Source organism: Mesocricetus auratus, unplaced genomic scaffold (assembly GCF_017639785.1).
Source record: "Mesocricetus auratus isolate SY011 unplaced genomic scaffold, BCM_Maur_2.0 Super-Scaffold_15014, whole genome shotgun sequence".
Taxonomy (NCBI): Eukaryota; Metazoa; Chordata; class Mammalia; order Rodentia; family Cricetidae; genus Mesocricetus; species Mesocricetus auratus.
The window spans coordinates 39,580,450-39,597,715 of record NW_024429186.1 but is presented as its reverse complement, the minus strand read 5'-3'; the positions used below and the strand labels follow the sequence as shown (position 1 = coordinate 39,597,715).

The 17,266-nt window shown below is 45.5% G+C and overlaps 1 long non-coding RNA gene across 5 annotated transcripts; it reads left to right on the top strand.

The window, feature by feature from the left end:
• The first annotated feature begins 1,439 nt into the window (after positions 1-1,439).
• On the top strand, positions 1,440-15,856 carry LOC110341384. 5 transcript variants are annotated; one of them, XR_002383314.1, is made up of 6 exons: positions 1,440-1,479; positions 2,382-2,626; positions 4,299-4,454; positions 4,693-4,812; positions 5,245-5,358; positions 6,823-6,906. It is a non-coding gene; the product is annotated as an uncharacterized LOC110341384 (long non-coding RNA). The 5 variants fall into 5 exon arrangements; XR_002383313.2 differs by lacking the exon at positions 6,823-6,906 and adding an exon at positions 5,659-5,872; XR_002383316.2 differs by lacking the exon at positions 6,823-6,906 and adding an exon at positions 5,659-5,872 and having other exon boundaries at positions 5,221-5,358.
• Positions 15,857-17,266: the final 1,410 nt, after the last annotated feature.

Below are 17,266 nucleotides of genomic sequence, written 5' to 3'. Positions count from 1 at the left end.
GCCTACATGATGTACATGTGAACATCAGAGAACAACACTTTGGGGGTTGGACTCGGGTCTTTAAGGCTTGCATGGAAAATGCCCTCATCCACTGAGAGCTGTCTTGCTGCCCCTGCCCCCTCCCATTCATGAGGCAAAATCAGGCATGGTGGCTCATGCCTATACATATAGTATTTGGGCAGCTGAGGCAGGAGAAATATAAGATAAGGCCAGCCTGTGTATACAGGGAGTTGTCTCCCCTCCCCCTTTTTTTATTCAGTCTGGGAGGCCAGCTCAGGAGTGGTGCTTTCCGTGTTCAGTACAGGTCTTTTCTCCTCAGTTAAACTTGTCTGGGAATGACCTCATAGTCAGACCCAGAGTTATGTCTCCTAGGTGATTCTAAATCTTGTCAAGTTGACAGTAGAGATTAACTCCTACAGGGGCACCCGGGGGTCAAAATTGCCCTACACAGAAAACAATAGCTCTCAATATCTCTTAGACATATTTTCTGGAACGTATACATGTGGGATGTTTTAAGTTGGGGATTTGCTTCTAAGTGAGTTCAAGGCTAGTTTGTATATACCAAGAATCCATTTCAAAACCCAAAACAAAACAGATGAGACAATTGGGGAAATTTCAGTATTAGCTGTGCATCAGACATAAAGGAGTTACTATTAGTTTTTATGCATGCGAATCATATAGGTTGTATTTAAAGTGTTCTTTTAGACCCTGAAAGAGTGGTTCTCAGCCTGTGGGTTGTGACCCTGTTGAGGTTCCCGCATCAGAGATCCGGCATATCAGATATGCATTATGATTTGTAACAGTTGCAAAGTTACAGTTATGAGGTAGTAACAAAATAATTTTATGGTTGGGGGTCACCACAAGATGAGGAACTGTATTAAAGGGTCACAGCATCAGGAAGTTTGAGAGCCCCAGCTGTAAAGCATGGCTTTCTGGTTTTAGTCAAGTAACTTTTGCGGGGATGGATACGTTTTTGCTTTGTAGCCCAGGCTGACTCCACACTCAAGATTCTCCTGCCTCATCCTCCTAAATGTCAGAATTACAAGTCCATTTCTCCCATCTGTCATTATGTTAGGTGACACTCCTGCATTCTTTCTACTCACTAGGTGGTAAGTAGGCTCCTCCTCATTCACTCTCAAAATCATAAAACCACCTGCAAAAATGTGGTCAGACACTGCCTAATGTCCTCTGGAGGGAAAATTGCCTGGCATAGAGAATATAAATTTACAGGAAATATGTATGGGTGCAATATTTTTTGTTGTAGAATATTATTTTAAGGTATGTTACTTTTGTTTATGCTCTGAAACAGTTAATGGTACAAAGGTGTGTTTGATTAAATGAAATTCACCTGCAGTCAGGAGGCTGGGTCAGCAACTAGCTGACAGGAAGTTGTAGGGCGGAGCCAGGTGGAGAAGAGTTTATAAAGAGGGGCAGGAAAAAGCACGAAGACTTCTTGGAAGACTCAAGGAGGTGAACTAGGTGGGTTGCTTGCTATTCAGCCTCTCTGGGAAGCAGGATTCTACCTCAGCCTTTGAACCTTGATTTCTTTAGTGGTACAGAGAATTGTGTAAGTTTTCTTTGTAGCTTTGAAAGAGTTGGTGCCTGAGGGACTTCTTAGACTCTTCTAGTTTAGCCACTGCTGGTAGTAACTGAGGGACAATTGCTAAATAGGATAGCCTTAGCTTAGAAGGCAGCTACAATGTAAACATAACAAAACAACAAATTGGTGCTCCATGTTGGGCACCATTTAATTGTTTTTGTTTATTTATTTATTTATTTATTTATTTATTTATTTATTTATTTATGGCTCTTTGGATTTTTTTGAGGGGCCCACCACCCAGCTCCCAAGGCTTATTCTTAGTTGCGAATGCTTGGCCTTAGCTTGGCTTGCTTCTTGCCAGCTTTTCTTACATCATCCCATCTACTTTTTCCCTCTGGGCTTTTATCCTTTTTAATTTTGTATATCTTTTTTTTTTAACTCCATGACTGGGTAGCTGGGTCCTGCTAGCCTCCTCTCCTCCTCTTGCTGCTTCTCCCCTGCTACTTATACTCTGTCTGCCTATCCTAGCTCCTGCCTTACTATTGGCCATTCAGCTCTTTATTAGGCCACCAGGTGTTTTAGACAAGCACAGTACCACAGCTTCACAGAGTTAAACAAACACAGCATGAACAAAAGTCACACACCTTAAAATAATATTCTCCAACAGATTTTCCTTTGAGATTTTGCTTTGAAATGATCCCATTAGTGTTGGGAGTGTAGGAAGACCTGAGTGTGTGAGGTTCTGTGTACATATGAGCTGATATAGGCATGGCCATGTCAAGGACCACAGAGCCTCAGACTCAAAGGGAAATGGTAAAACTTCCCTTTCTGCTTCATATAGGGACGGATATTGGTACCGTGTGCAGAAAATGTCCACCATGACATTCTCCCCCAAGGTATTTACAGCCTGAAGACTCATCCCCTGTAGAGACTGCTCCTACTGAGATGAGCGAAACCTGCCTCCGTGTTCAGTTGTGTACCATAAACCCTGCCTCCTTGTTTATCTGTATGTAATAACCCCTCTTCTTTGTTCAGCCGTACACTGCCTTTCTGTCCAACTCTATTCCTGGATGCCGGTTTCTCCAGGTAAGAGCCCAGACCACCCAATCCCAACTTTTTCTACATGTGTTAGTCTGTCTTTTTTTTTTTTTATTCCCTTGCCACCTCAGTCAGGTACATTCCTGCAACCATGCTGGACATGGCATATTATGTTCCATAATGAAAAATTTAAAGTACATTTAAACAAATGTTAAAAATTCTGTTTGGACTTGGGTGGTGGTTTGTGAGAATGGCCCCTATGGGCTCATATATTTGATGGAACTGTTTTGGAAGGATTAGGAGGTGTGGCCTTTTTGGAGGAAGTGTGTCACTGGGGGTGGGCTTTGAGGTTTCAAAAGCCCATACCAATACCAGATGGTGATTTTTCTCTCCTTCCTTCTCCCCATCTCTTCCTCTCTCTGTCTTCCTCCCTCTCTACTCCTCACTTCCCTGTCTTCTTGCTTGGTGGATGCTGTCTCAGTTCTCGGTTACAGCTTCAGCACCCTGCCTGCCTGCCTGCCTGCTGCCATGCTCTGTAATGGAACTTTCTGGTCCTGCTGCTGCCCTTCTCAGCCCCAAATGAACACACAAAGACTTATATTACTTATGAAATTGTTGGCTGATGACTAGGGCCTCTTATTGGCTAGCTCTGTATTAATTATTAACCCATCTCTATTAATCTAAGTATTTCCACGTGGTCTTATCTTACCAGAGAAGGGTCCAGACCTCTAACTCCTTTGGTGACTCACATGGCAACTGCGTCTGCCTACATTTCCCAGAATTCTCATCTCCTAGTCCCACCTATCTCCCTACCTCTATTGGCCACTGTGTTTTATTTATCAACAAATAAGAGAAACATATATACAGAAGGACTTCCCCCATCAATGCTCTCTGCCATGATGGCCATGGACTAGCCCTCTTAAGCTGTGAGCCTCCAGATTAAATGCTTTTCTTTATACATTGCCTTGGTCATTGTTTTGTCACAAAAATAGAAAATAACTAAGACACTTGGCTTCCCATCAATGTGGTAGAATTAGTGTTCTGAAGTATTATCTCAAATGTGAATATCCTGGGTAAAATATGGTAAATATTGACATTCCTTAGTCCATATCTCTTCTCACTTCTTTCATGTGACCACTACAATCTAGGGTGCTGAGTTTCAAATCTGACTATAGGTCTGGGGTTGCTCAATGGTAGAGAGTTTGCCTACCATGTGCAAGGCAACTGAGCCTTCTCCAGCACTAAAGCAAAAAGTTTTGATGGGGTAAGGCAGGATTCGCTGCAAAGGTCATTTAAGTGTACCTACCCTGTGGTGTCCTTGGCCAGGAGCTTCTCTTGGACTCACTTCAGTTACTTGGTAAGACTCTATTGGCAGGTTTGCTTACTGACTCTTCCCTGGGGCTCCTCCTCTCCCGGTCCCCAAGGTCAGGCTGAGTGGAGCTATGCTCAGAGTGAGGTTCATTTTGGCCTTGCACAGCTCTCAAGGAGTCCAGCCCATCAGCTTATGTTCACAAAAGCTTCAGTCTCTGCCTAGCATGAGGCTGACCTGTTACTCCTTGTGTGTGTGTGTGTGTGTGTGTGTGCCCCCCCCCATCACACACACATTCAATGTCACATGGCCACCTAGGGTTTCGATTGGCTAGTCAAGAGTGCAGAGGCCCTCACAGGGATTATGTCACCTGGTTCTCAGACTGACTTTCATGCCCCTTATCTTCCCCAGGATCCTGGACATTTAGAGGTTCAATCAGTATCACCTCACCATATGGGTCATGGATTCTTATTGAAGTCCATCAGTGTTCAGAGTCCAAGGAAGGGGCCCTAGCTGGAGACAAACCTGATTGAAAGTTTTCTGCTAAGTTGAAGAACTTGCCCAGAGGTGAGGACGGCTGGGGGTTTGGACTGTGGGCTCTGGGGTGCAGGGAAGGGCCATGATCAGGTCCCATCCTTAGTTCTGAGGCTGGGTGCCCAGTTCAAGGCCTAGCTAAGCTTTCCCAGCAGAACAGCACTGGTGGGAAAGCCCCTCAGGCCCCAGAGAGACGAGGCCTGCAGACATCTCCTGACAGAGCAGCCAGATTTTTACTCACTGTTCTAACCACAGCACCTTCTTTCTAAAGGTGGGGGGTGTCTGTCTGGAGGAAAGCTCTTGAGGTGAGCCCATGGCAGGAGGCTGGAGCCACACCACTTCCTCTCGAGTTCTGAGTGTTCTGACTGAATCACCCATCCTGGTTTCTACGGTAATTTTCTGATACTGGCCCACTTGAATGGAAAGTGGTCTGCCACTGGTGAGCTTCAAGTGACTGAGAGCCATGGGTGGATCTACATGAAAAGTTTTCTCCTCTCCTTAACAGAAAGGGAATATTGTATAGGATTGCAAAAGAGTTTAGCAGTCTCAGAGTCCTAGGTTCAAATCTAAGGCCCTCCCCTCCATGTATTAGTTGTGTGAAGCAGTGGGAAAGTTGGTCAGTGTCCCTGGGGTCTTGCCTTGCTCATAAGTGAAATGGGAGTATTCTCATATAGATGCGGTGTGAGTGCCAAGTCTTAGTAAATACCTACTTGTGCTATTTGGGGGGAAGCGAAAACCGTCTGTGCCCATGCCTGTAGATGCTTCAAACAATGGACTTTCTGAAAGTCTACTCTTACAGACAAAAGGCTCTTTAAACTTCCAGCCCTTGTCAAGCAACTGAAGTAGACCTAGAGAAGGGAAAGAGCTGACTGGCATGGAGGCAACAGGGAGAGCCATTTGAGGTGTTGGAACAAAGTGTCATTAAAAATCATTGAGTGTAAGTACAACCTGACTTAAATGCATTTAGTTTAATTCTACTGAGTATTGGGAGGCGCTTGGTCTTCCTGAATGTGTGCTTCAAGCCTTCGATTATAGACAGCTGGTTTTGCCCATTCATCTTCTACTTCCTGCCTTAATCCGTGGTCCTAATACTTGGGTGATTGAGGCAGGAGGGCGGGGGAGGGGGATCTCCAGTTCCAGACCAGCCTGGACAGCCTAGTGGGATCCCATTTAAAAATAAAAATAAAAAGGGGGACTGGATAAATGCTTAGTGGTTAAGAGACTTGCTGCTCTTCAGAGGACCTGAGTTCAGTTCCTGGTACCCACAACCCAATGCAAGGAATCCACACCAGGAACCTAGAGAAGAAACTGGAGGAATTTTGCTTGCCAGCTCACTCCAACTTATTCTCAGATAGCTTCCATATACAGAGGACCTGAGTCTGGTTCCTAGTATCCAGAATCTCCTGTAACTCCAGCTCCAGGGGGTTACACAAGTTGCTTTGCCCCCACCCCAACCACACAAATAAAAAATACTCAAAATTGAAAAGAAGGTGGAAATTTAGCTTGAATATGTTACTGTAGCACATAGAGTTAGAAGTAGGGCTTTTGAGATATTAAAATTATGTTTCCATGTTTAGTCTTCATGACTGAAACTTTATGGCTTTAAAAGGGACTAGGAGACTCATACATGCCTACAAGCTCCTGGTCTTCTGCTATACGATGCCCGGGGACACCAATGCAGGGCTCTGACAGTGACATGATTGTCACCAGTTTCTAGGCTCTCTGCCCCCAGAACTGTGAACTAAGTAAGCCTCACTCTTGTAAAGTTATTGCCTAGGATAGTTTCATCAAATTTACACATGCAACAGATCTTTTTCTGTCCCACCAGCCAGCTCCCATATAAGGACATGGAAACTTCTTATTCATTATGAAAGCTCAGCCTTTTGCTTAGGCTTGTTCCTAACTAGTTCATATAACTTAAATTAACTCATTTATATTAATCAACGTTCTACCATGTGGTGGTACCTCTCTTCCATCTTGTACCTCTTGGTTCCTCTCCATGTTTCCTCATATCTCCTGTGTGCCTAGCGTCCCCTTCTCTTCGTCTCTCTCCCTGAAAATCCTGCCTATACCTCCTGCCTAGTCATTGGCCATTCAGCTTTTTATTACAACCAATGTATTACAGCAATCTTCATGTAGTATACAAATATCCCACAGCAGACACACCTAGCATTATTTGAGAAGGGAGTCTCAGTTGAGGGATTGTACTGGTGAGGCTGGTTGGTGACCATCTGTTGGAGATTATCTTGGGAGTTAATTGATGCAAGAGGAACGAGCTCACCATGGGCAGTACCATTTCCTAGACAGGTGATCCTGGGCTATATAAAAAAGCTGGCTTTGGACTAAGCATGAATCAGTGAGCAAATCAATGAGTAGCATTTTTCCCTGGCTTCTTTTCTAGTTCCTGCTTGAGTTCCATCCCCAACAGCCCCAATGATGGGTTGTGACGTGGAAGTATAACCAAATAAAACCTTTGCTCCCCTAAGTTGTTCTTAGCCAATGTTTTTTAATCACAGCAACAGAAAAGCAACTAGAACAGTTACCTAGTCTCGGCTATTTTGTTATAGATGCATAATATATTAATGGAGGAAAGTACCCAAATTCTGGTCTTTCCACGAGTTAAGGTGAAGTCGATCTCATTCCCTCAGTTCCGGATGCGAGTCTATCCCAGGTTGCTGGTTGGTTGCAGAATGAGCTCTTTGTTGAGCTTGGTATTCTGCTGAGAACACTGAGCACACTGGAGTTGCAAAGCTAAAGCCACTTCTGGCAACTTTGCCACCTTTTGGCCAGAGTCCGCCTGAGAAGCGGAGAGGTGTAGATTTTGGGTTGCCCTTACAATTGCCTGGGACCAAACGGTCCTGAAGAGGATTCCATATTACCTTCTTAAAGACAGCCTGAGTTTGGCTTCTGCTAATGGCAATCAAAGGGTTGTGACTAATGCATCTATTCAGATTTATTTTGATGAACAGTTTGCAACTTTTACATTGTGGCATGCAGAACTAGGAGTTTGACATGTTTGACAACATACTTTTGACAGTTCTGTCTATTTCTGACAAGGAACTGCTGGGAAGCTTTGGGAACCCCTTCTAATTCTTGGCTCCCAACTTTTTCTGAACACACTAGGGCAGTATATACTTCTTTTCTATCTCCCTTGAGTAGAATTCAATCTCTTTGAGAGCAGTGGTTTTATTCATTGTTGAGTCAAGCATTTAAGCTAGGGACTGGCACAGCATCCCGAGTGCTGGGATTAAAGGCGTGTTCCAGCACTGCTGACTGAGTAAGCACTTCTTAAGCAACTAAAACAATGGCCTGACCCAGACTATATGTAGAGGAATTAAGATTAAGATGGTGAGTCAGCTGGGAGGCCAAGGAATTCAAGGTTGGCTGTGCTCTTTGCAGTTACAGACTGGTGATTGGGCTGTTGCTCAGGAGAGGTGAGGATCTAGTGGGAGTTATGCACCAAAGACTGGTGTAGACTGGGATGTAGGAGGGGTCTGGGCACAGAGTTCTAGAGAAGGCCTACAGTGATCAGCTTGTCCTGATTTGTCCTGGACTTTCTGGGAAACCCCCTTTAGCACAGGAGAACTAAGATGTCTGGTCAGTCTAAGAATATGGAGGGGAGGGAGGAGGTCTGGTTAGAGATGAACCTGCTCAGAGAATCCACAGAAGGAAAGGGTTTCAGTAAAGACAGGTTTCCTTGCCCTTTTGCAAAGGCCTGCTGGTTTGCTTTTTAAAGTAATGTGTGTGTGAGAGAGAGGGGGAAGAGGGAGTCAGAGAGAAAGGGGGGAAGTAGAGAGAGGAGGAGGCAGAGAAAGGGGGAGGGAGGGAAGGAGGCAGGGAGGGGAGAGAGAGAGAGAGAGAGAGAGAGAGAGAGAGAGAGAGAGAGAGAGAGAGAGAGAGAGAGAGAGAGAGAGAGAGAGAATGTGTGAGGAGCCAGGGCCCATATGGAAGTAAGGAAGTGAATGAGGGAATCAGTTCTCTCCTTCCTCCCTGTGGGTTGCAGGATTGAACTCAGGTCATCGAGTTTGACAGCAAGTGCTTTTACCCACTGAAACATCTCGTTGGTCCCCAAGAACAATTTTGTTCTGATCCTCAGAGTTCACATTACCCCAGCACCTCCACGCCTCCCAGGAAGTACTGAATAGCTTCCCATCAGCCCTAGTAACTGGTTTGGTTCCAGGGAGTGGGCGCTAACCCAGACTGGTTAGAAAAAAATCTGCATTCTTGAATTTTGGGGTCTGGATCCTTACACGGGGCTCCTCACAAAGGGCTCACTAGCGGTGGCCATTTCTGTCTCGTGCCAAGGTGGAACTGAAGAGTGTCAACAACTCTGCAGGCTCTGTGACAGGGATCACAGGAAGCTGCCTCTCCCTCGTAAACAGCAGAGAGCAGCAACACCTGCTTGTTGCAGCTCTTACCACTGAGCACGGAGTGATGCTAAGGTCTAAACTGAGGGAAATTGTTACAAAGTACCTCCAAAAGCAAAAGAGTGTGCCCCAAAGGAGAATTTTTACGCCCCTTTTTAACTTGACAATGGAGTAAGCCCTTGATTATTATATAGCCTTTGCACCCTTGATTACATAAGGAACAAGTCAGACAACAAATTGGGAATTAGCATGTAAATTTCAAAATATCTAAACTTAGGCCTTATCACAAGGTCTTGTTTAAAGTAAGGAACTCAATATTTGACTTGCAGAGAATGGGGTTCTTTGCCCTCGGGTATGATAAAAACTTAAGTGTGTTTGAGTTATTTGTAAGGAAATAGAAACAGTGTTGTGTCAACTTCCAGCCCCTTAATCTACAATACTCAGAGCCACCTTCTGATGAGAATAGGGAGAAAGAATGTCCAGTCCTTCCAGGGCAGAGGGCAGGGGGCTGTGTTTCTATACTGAACTTTACACACTGACCTTCTGTGAAGAAGAGAACAGAAACAGAACAAGCTAAAACTGGGCGTGGTGGTACATGCCTGTAATCCCAGCCCGGACATACAGAATCCAAGTTAGAGACTAACCTGAGCTACTAGCAAGTTACAGGCCAGTCTGAGATATGAGACCTTATTTTAAAACAAAACAAAAGCCAAAACAAGCAACGAGAACAACAAAACCCAAAAGAATGAAAGGAAAGAAGGACAATGGCAAGCCAGGGTTTTGATATGTTGCTGAGAATTTAATTCCATAAGTTTTAATAGACCATCTACTTGTCCTCATGGCCATCCTCCAAGCCTCATCTGGATAAGGGTGGGAATGTTAGCTTCGCCCCATATAATCTCTTAAGGACCAAGGATGGTGGAGGTTTGATCATCTTGGATCATTGCTACTTCATCATCGTCTTTCAGGGTTGCTATAGCTGGGAAAGAAAACTGTAGGGTATTTATCAGCCAGGGCTTTGGGTGGCCCATATCACTCCCATGAGGACCCAACTGGCTGAAACCAACTGACAGTGAAAGGCATACGGGACATGTTTGCATCCTTCCTGTCCTTAAAGAGGGAAGCCGAAATACAGTTTGATGAACACTAAGAGATATATCAGCCGTGGCTTCTTATTCCAAGCAGGCTTCCTGTGGCTACAAGATAACACACATTTTGTTGATCTTATCTCCATTTTACATAAGGAAAGTGAGGCAAAGAGAAATGAAATCACTTAAGCTCCCACAGCCAGTGAGAGGCACTTGTCCTCGAGAGTTCTTGTCTAACCCCTGTGTCATATGCCCTTTGTCATACACACGGTAAGTGTGGGAGTCCTGTCATGGCCCTGTGTACCCTGTGCCTCCTCCCCTCAGCCACACACAGCTCCTGGAGATGGTATTTGACTCTCACCAGGTCACCTTGCCAGTCTTCAGTCCTAAGACGTCAGCTGTATAAATTTATTCCCAATACTTTTGACCCGCCTATCTTGGTGTCCCATCTGTTCACAGGACGTGGCTGAGAGCTTGATTGTGAATACAATGCTATCTGGTTAGATGCCATCTCTAAATGTGACGCATCTTGCAGGGCATCGGCAACCGTTGGAACCATTGTGTCCCCTATTTCTGTCCTTGAGTGAGGCGTTCTGGTTCCCCTGTCCTTAACTGCTCTTAGCATAAGTTCTTCTCATCCTTTTGGAACAAAAGTTAAATGAACTGCATTTTTCTCCTAAATCAATGTAATGGGGCAGATTATGTACTGACAAGTAGTGGGAGAGGCTCTGGCAGCTGGCTCTGAGCGTGGCTGAGCAATGGATGCACTAGGAATTTAAGTTTTCTCCAGCCCTCAGAATTATTCAAGTTTCCTTATATAACCTGTGTATCCAAGGTCAGAATATTGCAGAAGTAACATAAGGGCTATACCTTCAGTAATATCCACTCTTGGACCCTAATATGAACAGAGATTCTGTTTGTTCTTTGTGACAGTGAATACCCAGAATCTAGTAGAATATCCTGGAATCTAGTAGATGTGCCATTGCTCAGCTTGTTTGTTGGGTAAATTTTCTGATTAAATAAAGCATTACAGAGTAGTAGAAACCCAGGTTAGAACCTCACAGGCTGTGTGACCACTTATAAGGTGCTTTCTGTCTCTGACCAAGTTCTTCCTTATTGGTAAAATGAGCCCATTGTTGCCTGTCTAGTATTATTGTGAGATAAACATAACTGATGCCAACTATTGTTAGGCTTCTCCCCCCCATTGGTTTCACAAGATGTTTAAGCAAAAGAACATAGGGAAGGATGTGATTATTTTGTTATCATATATTTCGGTCCATTGTGATAGGGAATAAGGCGTGGTGGAGCAGAGAAGTTCACATTATAATGGTAAGGAAGCAGAAGGAGATCTAGGAAGGGGACCAGAGCAAGATCTAGTCCCAAGGGCATGCCCCCAGCAACCCACTTCCTCCCTGCATCTAGGCCATACCCCCTAACATTACCAGCCTCTTCTCAAATAGCACCACCTGAGGACCTGGACTTGTGGGGACATTTCATATTCAACTCACAAGAACCACCTGGTCCACTATAGCTGCTACTGATAAATTCCAGGACCCAGTCCTTCCCAAGTTCCCCTTAGAAGCCTTTGCAAGCCACCAACGGCTTCTTGGCTGTAAACTCTACACTTCTCGTGGATTTCCCATCAACCTCCTCTCCATCGTCTCTCTCTTTGTTGTCTGAAGATGAGACGTTGAGGACCATTTTGCAGCATCTACCATGTAGGGTGCTGATGTCTCCAGCATTGTCTCCTATTCAAACCTAATGGTATCAATGCTGAGTCAATAGCATCTGGGCCACTGCTGAAGCCAGGTCCATGAAACATTAGGTGTTGGCCAGGGGCACCCTCTATGGCCTGAAGTCACCCAGTGTGTCTCTGTTAGGTCCCTTCGCTAAGCCTCTTCTGAAGAGACTTCATGCTGAAGCAGGAAGCACCCTACAGTGCCGGCATTCCACATATCCCATGGGGCTCGCTAACAGAACAGAATTCCTACCCATATAGCTTCACTTGTTCCCATGGTACTGTGCTGTCCTCTTGGTATCTCACAGAAGAACTGTATAGCTATGTCTGCTTCAGCACGGTACCACTCAAGCCCATGGCCCCCCATGATTAGGATTTACTCTCTCCCACAGGCTGCTAGATGGGAGGCAGGCTTATACCAGGTGTTTCTGAAAACCACTCCTTCCCTCAAAAACCAAGGGCATTTGCAGCAGCAGCAACTTGTACCTGCCAGTTTCCTTTTACCATTGAGGGTCCTTCCTGTGACTCCAGAGTTCCTCCTATGAAGTGTCCTGACAGCCTCCCTCTGGCCCTCTGTACAACACCCGACATGGCCAAGCCTCAGCTGAAGACGCTTTGCATCTAGGCCAGGGCCTTGTGTATTTAAAAGAGACAATTAAGATAGTAAAACCAAAAGGCATTAGCATTCTTGGGTTTTCCAGATGGGATCAAGAGAAGATGTGGAGATTACAAGGCCAGGGTCTTCTCTGGTTAAGTGTTAGGAAAACAAGGCTGATTCCAAGAATGAAGTAAACAGTAAGGTGGGCAGTCCCACCTTCAGACCAGATGGGAGAAGCGTTCCTCTGAAACCATTAAGCAGGGAGTTATTTGAAGAGCTCATGTCTAACATGCAAATGCCGATAAAGCTTGAAAACCAGAAGACCCGGGGAGGTCCTTGGGGAGGCTGTGTAATAAAATAACACATGTTGCAAGTTTTATGCACCCTGCCGCTAACGTTCAAGCAACTCTGTTACTGGGAAAAACATGCCAGTCCACACTTTCTCCTCCCCCACCACTGGACAAGGAGGAAAATGTTTTTCAAAGCAAGCGTGTTCTGGGGCTCTTACAAAGTCCATGGGGAACTAGTTTTGAACATCTGGGGATAGAGCCACTGCCTCATACATGCTTGGCAAGAGCTCCACCACCAGCCTGCCTATACCATTACACCTATGTATCTATATAATGCATAGCCTTAAAGGATTTTCTGTTGGGGGAAGGGTGAGACAAGCTTTCTCTGTGTAGCCCTGGCTGCCCTTGAAATCACTCTGTAGCCTAGGCTGGCTTTGAACTCATGGAGATCCACCTGCCTCTGTCTCCTGGGTGCTAGGATGAAAGGCATGTGTCGCTGCCACCACCACCCAGCTTAATCTTAAAGTTTTAGGAGAGTAACATTTTGTAGGTTAACAGGGTGTCTTACCTAATAGAAACGCGGCATGAGGGATCTTTGTTTTATTCCCCCCTCCCAGATGGAGGTAGAGGAGAAAAGATGAAGAATCTGAGTGTGGTGAGGGGATTGGTCAAAACTGGGGGGGACATGCCAAGAGACAAGGAGACTGTAGAGAGAGTATGCGTTCTTCAGTATGTTTGGTTCCTGTCCCACACACTCACTCCGGGTGAGCGAGCTTTTGTCAAAATGAAGGGCAGAGCTCTGAGCGGATTGACGTGGCGGGGATGTGGTTAGGGTTCTGTTTTCAAACATGGCCTGCATTCTCAGTCCCCTGGGAGAAACAGTATTTCTGAATCCTGGTCTGTCTGGATTGCCTGCCTCTGCCTTGGGGTGGCTGGTTTGGGTGACTACATCTTGGGGTGAGGTGGGGGTGATTCACACATGTTTATCATAGTGGCAGTTACAATTGCAAAAGGATTCAGGGTAGAGGCAACCTGGGGGGTGATGAGCCAATATTTGGGGCTTGACTAATCCTGCTAAAACAGAGGCTCACAGCCTGGATAACTTTACTCAGTTACAGAAAGTGTTCTGAAACAGGACTGGCTGGCTGGGGACATTTTACCTAAAACCTGGCCTTGGCTCTACCTGCACCAGTATGGTAGGAGTAACCCTGAACCAAGTCTGTCACTTTCCCAATGTCATTACAACCCCTTCATTTTAAATGTTTTGCACAAAATGGGCATACCTAAGTTTTCTCAATTTTGTAAACTTGGGCATTCTGGCCATTCCCAACCTTGCTTTTTGTGTTTTATGCAATTATAACTTTCACTATGACAGACTTTTAAGGGGGAGTATTTCTACTTAAAAGCATACATACATACAAACAACAAACCATGGTCTCATGTTGCCCAGGCTAGTCTGTAACTCACTATGTAGTCAGAGATGACCTCCTGCTTCCTCCTTCCCAATGCTGGGATTACAGGCATGGGCTTCTGTGGCTAACTTATGGTAAACATTTTCACACACACACACACACACACACACACACACACACACACACACACACACACACATTTACTGGTAACTATCCACCTCAAGATGAAGACCAGGATTAGCAAATGTTGTTTTCTCCTAAGAGATTGACTGTATAGGTTTTATATGTACTAACTGTGAGCCACTACTCAGCTCCCAAAATGTCAAGTTTTGGTCAATTATTGACAGCTTTCCTAAACTGTGCTTTCCTGGACCAACCAGATAGACTCAAATATATATCCTGTCCCAGGTTCTTGGCTTTTGGCTAGCCTGCCTCCAGCCTCCTGTGTAATCATCATCCAACAGAGCATAGCTGAAGCACTTCCTTTTCAAAATCACCATAAAGCTCTCCCACTTCTCTGTCCCTTGGCCAAAACAGTGATGGTGGCTGAGTCCCTGGGATGTAGCATGTTCTTTGTAGGACTCAATTGTTCTGGGTCTCATCTGAGTGGGCTTTGTTGACATGCACCCTCCTGTTCTTACCTCAGGTAGATACAGAATCTGAAGGAATGTTCCTGACAGACACTGGGGAAATCTTGAATCTTGGGGAAATCCCTGGTTTGTTCTAGAAGGCCAGTTTCCACATATCACACACACCTAGCCTACAAGACCTTGGGCCCTGTGTCTTCCTTAGATTGTCAGCAACAGGAGAAGGAAAAAGCCATGTGAAATGTATGTGCTGCCGAGTTCAGATTGCCCAGTTCATCAGCTGCATCGCCAGCCCATGGTGCTGTGCTAATTACTACCACAGACATTCAAAATATGGTCACACAAACTCCAGCAGGGCCAGCCAGGCATTAAAACACTCAGACACGATTGTCTAAGCAAAGAAATACATGCCAGTAAATAAGAGTCTGGGCTATGGTTAAGTGGTCACCTGGATGACAACCCTAGGGTTAAGCTTTTGGGGACAGACCTGACCTGTTGTCCATCTCCTCAGAAGTGGCCTGGCTAGAGAACAGAAGGTCCTGAAATGGGAGAGGTCAGGCATGGAATTCATTCAGACTGAAACAGTGGTGTTTTTCTTCACTGCTATTTCCTGGGCAACCACAGAGTAGGTGACATGGGGGAGTCAGCTCAGGTCACTGTGGGGCAGGTGTAACTATTCTGTTTTGTAAAGCCTTGCAGCGAGAGCCATCCCACAGACATGTTTCCTTACAGCCTACTGTGTATCTAGCACTGAAATTCCTTGAGAGTTTTGAAGATGTCTTTGAAGCATTTAACTTCTCAGGATCATTTGCAGAGCTCTGCATTATCTCTTATTAAGATTCCTTTACAGGGCTGGAGAGATGGAGCTGATTGCTCTTCCAAAGGACCCGGGTTCAATTTCCAGGACCTACATAGCATCTCACAAACTGTCGGCAACTTCAAGATCTGACACCCTCACACAGACATACACGTAGGCAAAATACCAATGCATATAAAATAAAAGCAAATTAAGAAAAGATTCCTTTATAAGCTATCAGGGCTAATGTAGATGCCTGTGTTCTGGGTTCCAAGGAAAATTTTGAAAAGTTCCTCTCTAGCCTAACAGTTTGAAAAACTAAGCTAGGCTGTTTTTTGTTTGTTTGTTTTTTGAGACAGGATCTCAGGTGTCCTAGATGAGCCTCGAAGTTGCTACACAGTCAAGTATGAACTTCTGATTCCCCTGACTTCACTTCCCAAGTGTCCCTTGAACACTTCTCTAGAAGAACTGCAAATGTTCTTTGGTCACTGGGCCATCTCTCCAGCCATGCCATGCTCCTTTGCCTACCCCTGTTTCTCCATTAAATAGACTTTAAACCTAACTCAGCAAACCTTCCAAGTTGGTCACATCATGATTACATAATTGTTATCCCCTTTTTGAGACCCAGAGAGTTTAACACAGCCAGCAAGGTCCAGAGGCTCAGCTGACAAAATCAGAGAGAATGTGGTGGCGGGAACTGGCGGGCTGGGGGATGGTGACTGTAGAATTTCTGCTCTCTTTAGAGCTGGGGTGCTTCCCCAACTGTCGGGCTACTGGGGCTGTGCTGAGTCTAAGGGCTTACAAGGCACATGTAGAGGGATTTGCGGTTGCAAATAGCCTCCAAGTAATTAATCTTCACTCCCCCAATATAAGGGAGTGCATACATGAGACATCTTAAGTTAACTGGTTGCCAGAGAAGTTCTGGACACGCTAGAGCTGGGCAGGTCATTTCCTGGATGGAAGGAAAGATGTAAGAAAAAAACAACAGACTGATCCCTTCTCCTACCCGGCCAGCTGCAGAGGGTGAAACAAATGAGCTTCTATAGATGGAGTCCTTTGTTTGAATACAGGTTAAATTTGGCTTCTCTACTTAGAACCCAGGTCAGGCAGCTGAAGCCTTAATGCCCCCCCCAAGGCAGTGAATAGTAGCTCTGGGAAAAATGACTGTGTTGTTTCAAAGGGGAGACTATTTGTTAGAAGACTCAAGACTTCGTTTGAGACCAGAATGTATCAAGGGATCAAATTGGGTTAAGGAGAGTAAGCAGCCAGTGGATCTAGGAGAGGAAGGTCGTTTTTCTCAGCAATGAGTAATGCTCCTGAACCTCCTTCCCTGCCCATTTAGGTAACAAGAAAATGAATCTTTCTAGTCTCAGTGGAAATGGGCTGAGGGATCAGTGGCCCGAGGCAGAGTCCTGGGAGTCCACAGACTGTTGGTCCATGAAAGGGCAGATCCTGCCCTGGCACCAGCCCCACTATCTACCGAGATAGTAAACAGAGTGCATGCTGGAACGTTCAGGGCTGAGAAGGAACCTGCCATGTCTATCATCTCCCCTTCCTTACACAGCTGCTTCTGTGCAGCTTCCTGCCCCTCAGGTCCCCCAGCTTCCCCAGCTTTTCCCAGAAGGCAGATGGTGGGGGTAACATATTCATATGCACTGGATTCATTCTGCACTTTCTCACCTCTGACTGAGGGGCCCAGGCCCTAAACACTTGGGAAAGAATGAACTAGAGGCAGAGAGGTGTTACTGTTTCTGTTCTCTGGTTGTGTTCTCCCCAGCCAGGTTGGGCCCTTTTAGTGTCAGTTCCTACTTGGGGACTTATGGAGCACCTAGGGCACCGAAGCCCCAAGGGAGAGGTGGTCAGCTGCTACTTGCTGCTAGAAGAAAGTGAATCTTTAAGAGCCATCACTTGAGGCTGGAGAGATGGCTCAGTGGTTAAGAGCACTGGCTGCTCTTCCAGAGTACCTGGG